The sequence below is a fragment of the Mus pahari genome, chromosome 6 (genome assembly GCF_900095145.1).
Source record: "Mus pahari chromosome 6, PAHARI_EIJ_v1.1, whole genome shotgun sequence".
NCBI lineage: Eukaryota > Metazoa > Chordata > Mammalia > Rodentia > Muridae > Mus > Mus pahari.
This window is the reverse complement of record NC_034595.1, coordinates 105,036,507-105,042,783: the sequence shown is the minus strand read 5'-3', so window position 1 is coordinate 105,042,783 and position 6,277 is coordinate 105,036,507. Positions and strand designations below refer to the sequence as shown.

Genomic DNA, 6,277 nt, shown 5'->3' with positions numbered 1-6,277 from the left:
AATAATAATAATAATAATAATAATAATAATAATAATAATAATAATAATGATAATAATAATTTAGGATTTTACTTTTGCTTGTAATTCTCCAACATCGCCTTGATGTAGGTACTGTAATTATGCCCATTTACAAATGAGGTAATGAAGGCTTTAGCATGTGATTCAAGGGGCCTGGAGTTGTGCCTTCACACTGTGGGATTTGAGATCTCAGATCTGACAAACAGTAGGGGCTTCTGGGTGGTTCTTGCCAGTGTAGCTAGTGCTGGATGTATAAATATAACCTATCAGACAGAGCCACAGGACGCTAGAACCCTGCACAGGGCATCCTGTTGAGAGGATTCTTCGAGGCTAGAACTAGGAGTGATGTAAATTCATGTAGGGAGAAAAGAAGCATCATAATTTGCATTAATACCGAAGTGAAATTTCTCATCTTCAGTCATGAGTGTATAAACAAACAAGCACTTTTTTTGTTTGTTTGTTTGTTTGTTTTTTTTGTTTTTTTGGTTTTTTGGTTTTTTTTTTTTTTTTTACAGCCCATGGTACTTTTCTCACTCATTGCAATTACTGATATTTTCACTGGATGTCCCAGCTTGGCAGAAAGCTCAAATTTTTGTTCTTGTCGTCAACCTGAAATTCTGAGTTATGACAGCTGCTGACTTGACTTGACTTTGTCCTCACCCAGAGGTATGACCATCATAGATTAATGTCATTTGAGCAGTGTGGCCACTTCATTAGAACCATGGGTAGGACCAAACACCTACAGTCGCAGCACTGGAGAGGCTGGGGTAAAGGCATCAAGAATCCAAGACCCCCCCCCCACCGGGGTCAGCTCTGTTGTGCTGTCCAAGCAGGGTGCAGGGCCCACTCTCCCAAATGTTGCAGCCAGGCATAGCTCTCCTGAACTCATGACCCTGTGGGCAGCTTTCCCATCTACCGGAAGTGTGGAGGAGAGGGGCATCACCTCTGCACCCGTGCCACCTCATGGCAGACAAGTGGCAGAGTCAGCTTTTCCACACTCATGCTCTGAAGGTCTGCTCACCCACACCCCACACCCACCAGGGTCATGCCCACTGTGCTGCCTGGGTGAGATGCAGGGCCTTCTCTCCCTAGTGCTGCTGGTGAGTGATGGGGCAAGCTCTCCAGAGGGCAGCAACCAGTGAGGGGCGGGACCGGTTCTGTCCAGTTCTTGGACATCTGCTCTGACAAGGGATATCCCATGTTCTTTAATGGTAATGTGAGCCGTGGACATCAACACCCCTCTCTGCATAGCCACGGACCCAGACATGGTGCACAGTGGCAGCTCAGTCTGCCACCTCACCATGGTCCCAGGTGTCTGGCCACCCACAACAGGCTGCTGCTTTCCATCCTCCAGTCTCCAGCTCCATCTCTCTTCATAATGCTTAAGCTGCTCCACTTCTCTCTCTCCCATATGACCACCACATGCTCGCACATTGTGGTGGCTCCCACTGCAGGCTGGCCATGCTGCTGGAGGGCCCCGGTGTGACATCCTTTGGTCCAAGCTGCATGGCCCTGAGCAGGCCCTGCACCTCACCCAGGCAGCACAGTGAACATGACCCTGGTGGGTGTGGGGTGTGGGTGAGCTGCATGGCATTTTGGCAAGCAGTTGTCCACAGCCTGCCTGTGCTGTGCCCCAGAGGCAGATCTGTGGGTGCCGTGGCAGGTCTCTGTCGACCTTTTTCCCTCCTCGTGAGCTGCACTGCATGGTGGCTCTGTGTGTCTATGGCCTGCCCATGCAGGGTGGAGGGCAGGTCTATGGGTATCTTTTCCTGCCCAAACTGTGTGGCGTGGTGGAATACAGATCTCTGCCTGTCTTCCTCCTCCTGTGCTGTGCTGCCTGGATTTGATTTGATTTGATTTGATTTGATGAGTCCTAGGCATAAAACAGCTTTGGCCACCAAGCCAGGCATCGGGCTAGGATGAACATAGGACTGTCATCTGTTCTACCCATGACTGATATAAGAATGGCATCACCAACAAGATGTCTCTTTGTCCATTGACAGGGGTTACAGTTTTTTATTGGTAAATTTTTACTATGTAGCTCTGGCTAGCCTGGAACTCTCTATGTAGACCAGGCTGGTCTGAAACTTTCAGAGCTCTAGTTACCACTCTCTGCCTCCTGAGTGCTGGGATCAAAGGTGTGCATTGCTTGGAATCTTGAGGGGATGAGGGTGTGGGGCTTCTGCAGGAGAAAGGCAGGTCTCAGGAGCCTGAGGAGTGGAAGGTTATTAGCAGTCTCCTTGCTATGCAGATATCTTCTATCAGGGAATGGACACCATCTTTGAGTCTCTCTCTCTCTCTCTCTCTCTCTCTCTCCTCTCTCTCTCCCTCTCTCTAGGACATTTTCTTTTTCTTTTTCTTTTTTTTTTTTTTGACTTGAAAATTTAAATTACATTTTTTTTTTTTTTTTTTTTTTTTTTTTTTTTTTTTTTTTTTTTTTTTTTTTTTTTGGTTTTTCAAGACAGGGTTTCTCTGTGTAGCCCTGGCTGTCCTGGAACTCACTTTGTAGACCAGGCTGGCCTCGAACTCAGAAATCCTCCTGCCTCTGCCTCCCAAGTGCTGGGATTAAAGGCGTGCGCCACCACGCCCGGCTTCTAGGACATTTTCTATGTGGTACTGATTTCCAAAACAAGTAGAGGTTTCTCATTTTGCTTTAGGCAGTTGGATGGGGTTAGGTTTTGCATGAGTTGCTAGTTCTCCATCGATTTTGGCTTCTAGTATCAGGTATGTCAAAGTGGCGGGTTCTGGTTTCCTACAGGCTGGGTCTGAGGTGACACCATGAATGCCAGCAGTTGTCTACCTAACACTCTCCACAGCAGGTTCACAGCACAGACATTGGTGAGTGTATTTCCTATCACAGTCCACTAAAGAGGGCTTTATACAGACCAAGGGCAAAACAGAAATGAACCATTGGAACAGGCTGTAAAGCAGTATGAACTGCGGGGGCAGGGCAGGGACAGGCAGGGATGGAGAGGTCTTGGGCCAGGCCTTCCAGTTCTTGCAGTCTGAGGTCTCAGGAATGTGTGAGCAGCCATTGTCACCCCTTTTGAAACCTGCCCACAGCAGAAGCACCTGAGCTGGGTTTATGATGTGCAGCCTCAGCCTGAAGGACTTTAGGGAGAAGGGCAGGCTCTACACTCCAGAGCAGAAGCCTGAGAGGAAATTAGAACCACGGATGTGGGCAGTGACAGCCATGCATGGGAGCTAACTAGTTGATTCAGGATCCTGTCCATTTTGTAGATGTTTAATAATCCAGAAAGGCAGAAAAGAGTAGATGCTAGGGACAAACATAGTTTCCTATGAAAATACGATTTTTTTCTCTACAGTCACACTCATTTCTTCTTTTAAAAAAATTTAGGTGTCTATTTGTTCATGTGTGTAGGTGTGCCAGGGTGCGTGTAGAGGTCAGAGGTCATGTCCAATGTCTTCTTTGCTTCCTGTCCACCTTATTGTTTTGAGACAGGGTCTGTCTCATTGACTCTGGATTCAGTGATTGGGCTGGACTGACCAGCCATTGAACTCTGGATTTCCTCTGGCTTCTGCTCCCCAGTGCCACGCTTGCAGGCATTTGCTGCTCTGTCTGTTTTGTTTTAAATTTATATTTATTCGTTTCACTTTTGTTTGCATTTTGCCTGCATGCATGTCTGTGCACCACATGCTTGGCGTGCCTGTGGAGGTCAGAAGAGGGAATCAGATCCCTTGGAACTGGAGTTACAGATATTTGTGAACCAGCACGTGGGTGCTGCAAACTGAACCCAGGTCCTCTGCAAGAGCAGCCAGTGCTCTTAACCACTGAGCCACCTCCCCAGTCCCTTTGCCCCTTTGCTGTTGTTTAATGAGGGTTGTTTGTTGGTATTGATATATATATATATATATATATATATATATATATATATCAGAACTATATATATATATATATAGTTCTGGCATCTGAACACAGGTCTTCACACTTTTCCTGACTGAGCTGTCTCACCAGTAAACCCGTTTCTACCAAAGGTGATCACAGTAAACTAATTTTTATTTTCAGAAACACGCCTAGTCTTCCTGAACGTTTCCTGCATATTTGCGTAGGTGTGATGAGGTTACTCAGTGGCTGTGCTAGTCAAATAAGGGGTGTCAGAGCAGATCTCAGAAGCCTGTGCTGGCAGCGGAGCCATGTCAGGGTCCCAGCATCAGAATCCATCTGCAGAGCTTCTCCCGCTACAGATGCCCAAAGAACCTTAAGGCTGGTGGTCCCTCCATCAGTTGCAGTCCTTGTCTGTGAGGCCATAGAGCCCTTGTAAGCCAGGGACCAAACAAAGCATTTTTTAAATCTATCTATCTATCTATCTATCTATCTATCTATCTATCTATCTATCTATCTATCTATCTGTGTGTGTGTGCACACAGTATGCCACAGTGCATGTGTGACAGTCAGAAGACAATGTTATCTTCTTCCATCATATGAATGTCATGGATGAAACTCAGATAATCACTATTGGTAGCAAGCATGCTTATACACAGAGCCATCTCACAGGTCTGGAGCAAGTTTCTTTCTTATACAAATAACTCTTCCTCTATGGAAACAAACATCTCACTCATTTCCTCCTTCAGCCAGCATCAGGCAGTTCCAGTTCTGTTTACAAAGGTTAACTGACCAGGTTTCTATAACCTATATATAGCTTCTTTAAGTTTTTAGATATTTGTACCCAGCCCAAGGGACCTGCCTTTGAAATGTGTGCTGGGCAGAGTCCTTTTTCAAATCTTTTTGATCAAAGCTACTGGCAGAGGCCATGAGGAGAACATGGGTAGACAGTGGCTAACTGCTGGTGGCTGGAGAAGTGACCTGAATTTGTGGGACTCATCATCCAGTGGGGGGTGTCTTATGGCAACTGGACGTGAACATCTAGATATTTCTGTATTAGAGAAAAAGCAATGTGTTTTAAGAAAAGTTTAGAAGGCTCAGTGGTTAAGAGCACTGACTGCTCTTGCAGAGGACCTGAGTTCAATTCCCAGTACCTACAAGGCAGCCCACAAACATTGTGATTCCAATTATTCTGACATCCATGGGCACACGGTACTCAAACTACACACCAACAGTGCATTTATACACATAAAATAAAGTCCAACTTTTTTAAAAAAGAAAAACTAGAACTGCTATAGAGAAGAGGTTGGGTTTCTTGGGGTGTCATATAATTAATTAAATACTCACGTGAATGTGACAAGATTGATCTTGTACTTTATTATAAGGGAACTTTTTTTTTTTTTTGAGATCTTCCAGGGTTGCTTCTCAGCCTCTGGGGTAAGGATTCATGGAGAATTTTGTGGGGTCTATCTGCAGAAATCATAAGTTAAGAAAGGTGATACAGAACTTAGCATTGGAAAGTTCTTGAAATAGAGCTGGAAAGATGCTGCCTCAGTGCTGAAGAGCACTCACTGCTCTGCCAGAGAACCAGAGTTCTGTTCCCAGCACCGGTGCTAGTGGCCCACAGTTGCCTGTATGTAACTCCAGCTCTGGGAGAGCTGACACCCTCTTCCAGTCTCTGCAGGAGCCTGCACACACACGCAAATACACATACATAAAAATAATAAAATAATTAAGCTTTAAAACTTTTTCATATAAAAGGAAGTTATTAGCCAGGCATCCCTGCACTCAGAAGACAGAGGCAGAGAGATCTCTTATGAGTTTGAAGCTGCCGTGGTAGATACAGAGAAAGTTATAGGTCAGTCAGGGATACATAGTGAAACTCTGTCTCAAAAAGAATCGCTACAATGAATCCAATTTTAGACAATTTGAGCTCAGAGATGTAGGGCATTCCTGTGATCCCAGTACCTAGGATGCTAAAGCAAAGGAGAGGCTGAGACAGAAGAGAAAGGTTTGGAGCTCGAGGCCAGCCTGGGTCACACAGTCCAAATATATATAAATATCCAAATATATAAAATAGTTTATGCCAACTTGACACAGGCTAGAGTCATTTGGGAAGAGGGAACCTTAATTTAAAAAAAAAATAATTCCACTGGATTTTCCTGTGGGACATTGTCTTGATTGATGATCGAATGTGAAAGGGTCCAGCTCACTGGGGGCAGAGCCACTCATGGGCAGGTGGTCCCATGGTGTAAGAAAGCAGACCAAGGAAACAAGGCCACAGGAAGCAAGTCAGTAAGCAGCTTTCTCCATGGCCTCTGACAATGGTTAACTTGACCACCAAAGATTCCTTGTCTCTGTTCTCGTGTTCTCTCTCCCTCTCCCTCTCCCTTTCCCTTTCCCTCTCCCTCTCCC

At 45.5% G+C, this 6,277-nt stretch overlaps 1 protein-coding gene and 1 non-coding gene across 2 annotated transcripts in view; one reads left to right on the top strand and one right to left on the bottom strand.

Moving 5' to 3' along the window:
* Tp73 (tumor protein p73) overlaps positions 1–6,277 on the top strand; it is an 80,289-nt gene that overhangs the window by 3,558 nt on the left and 70,454 nt on the right. The window lies entirely within an intron of this gene.
* LOC115064308 lies at positions 1,883–2,026 on the bottom strand. The gene has a single exon (XR_003844150.1). It is a non-coding gene; the product is annotated as a small nucleolar RNA SNORA48 (small nucleolar RNA).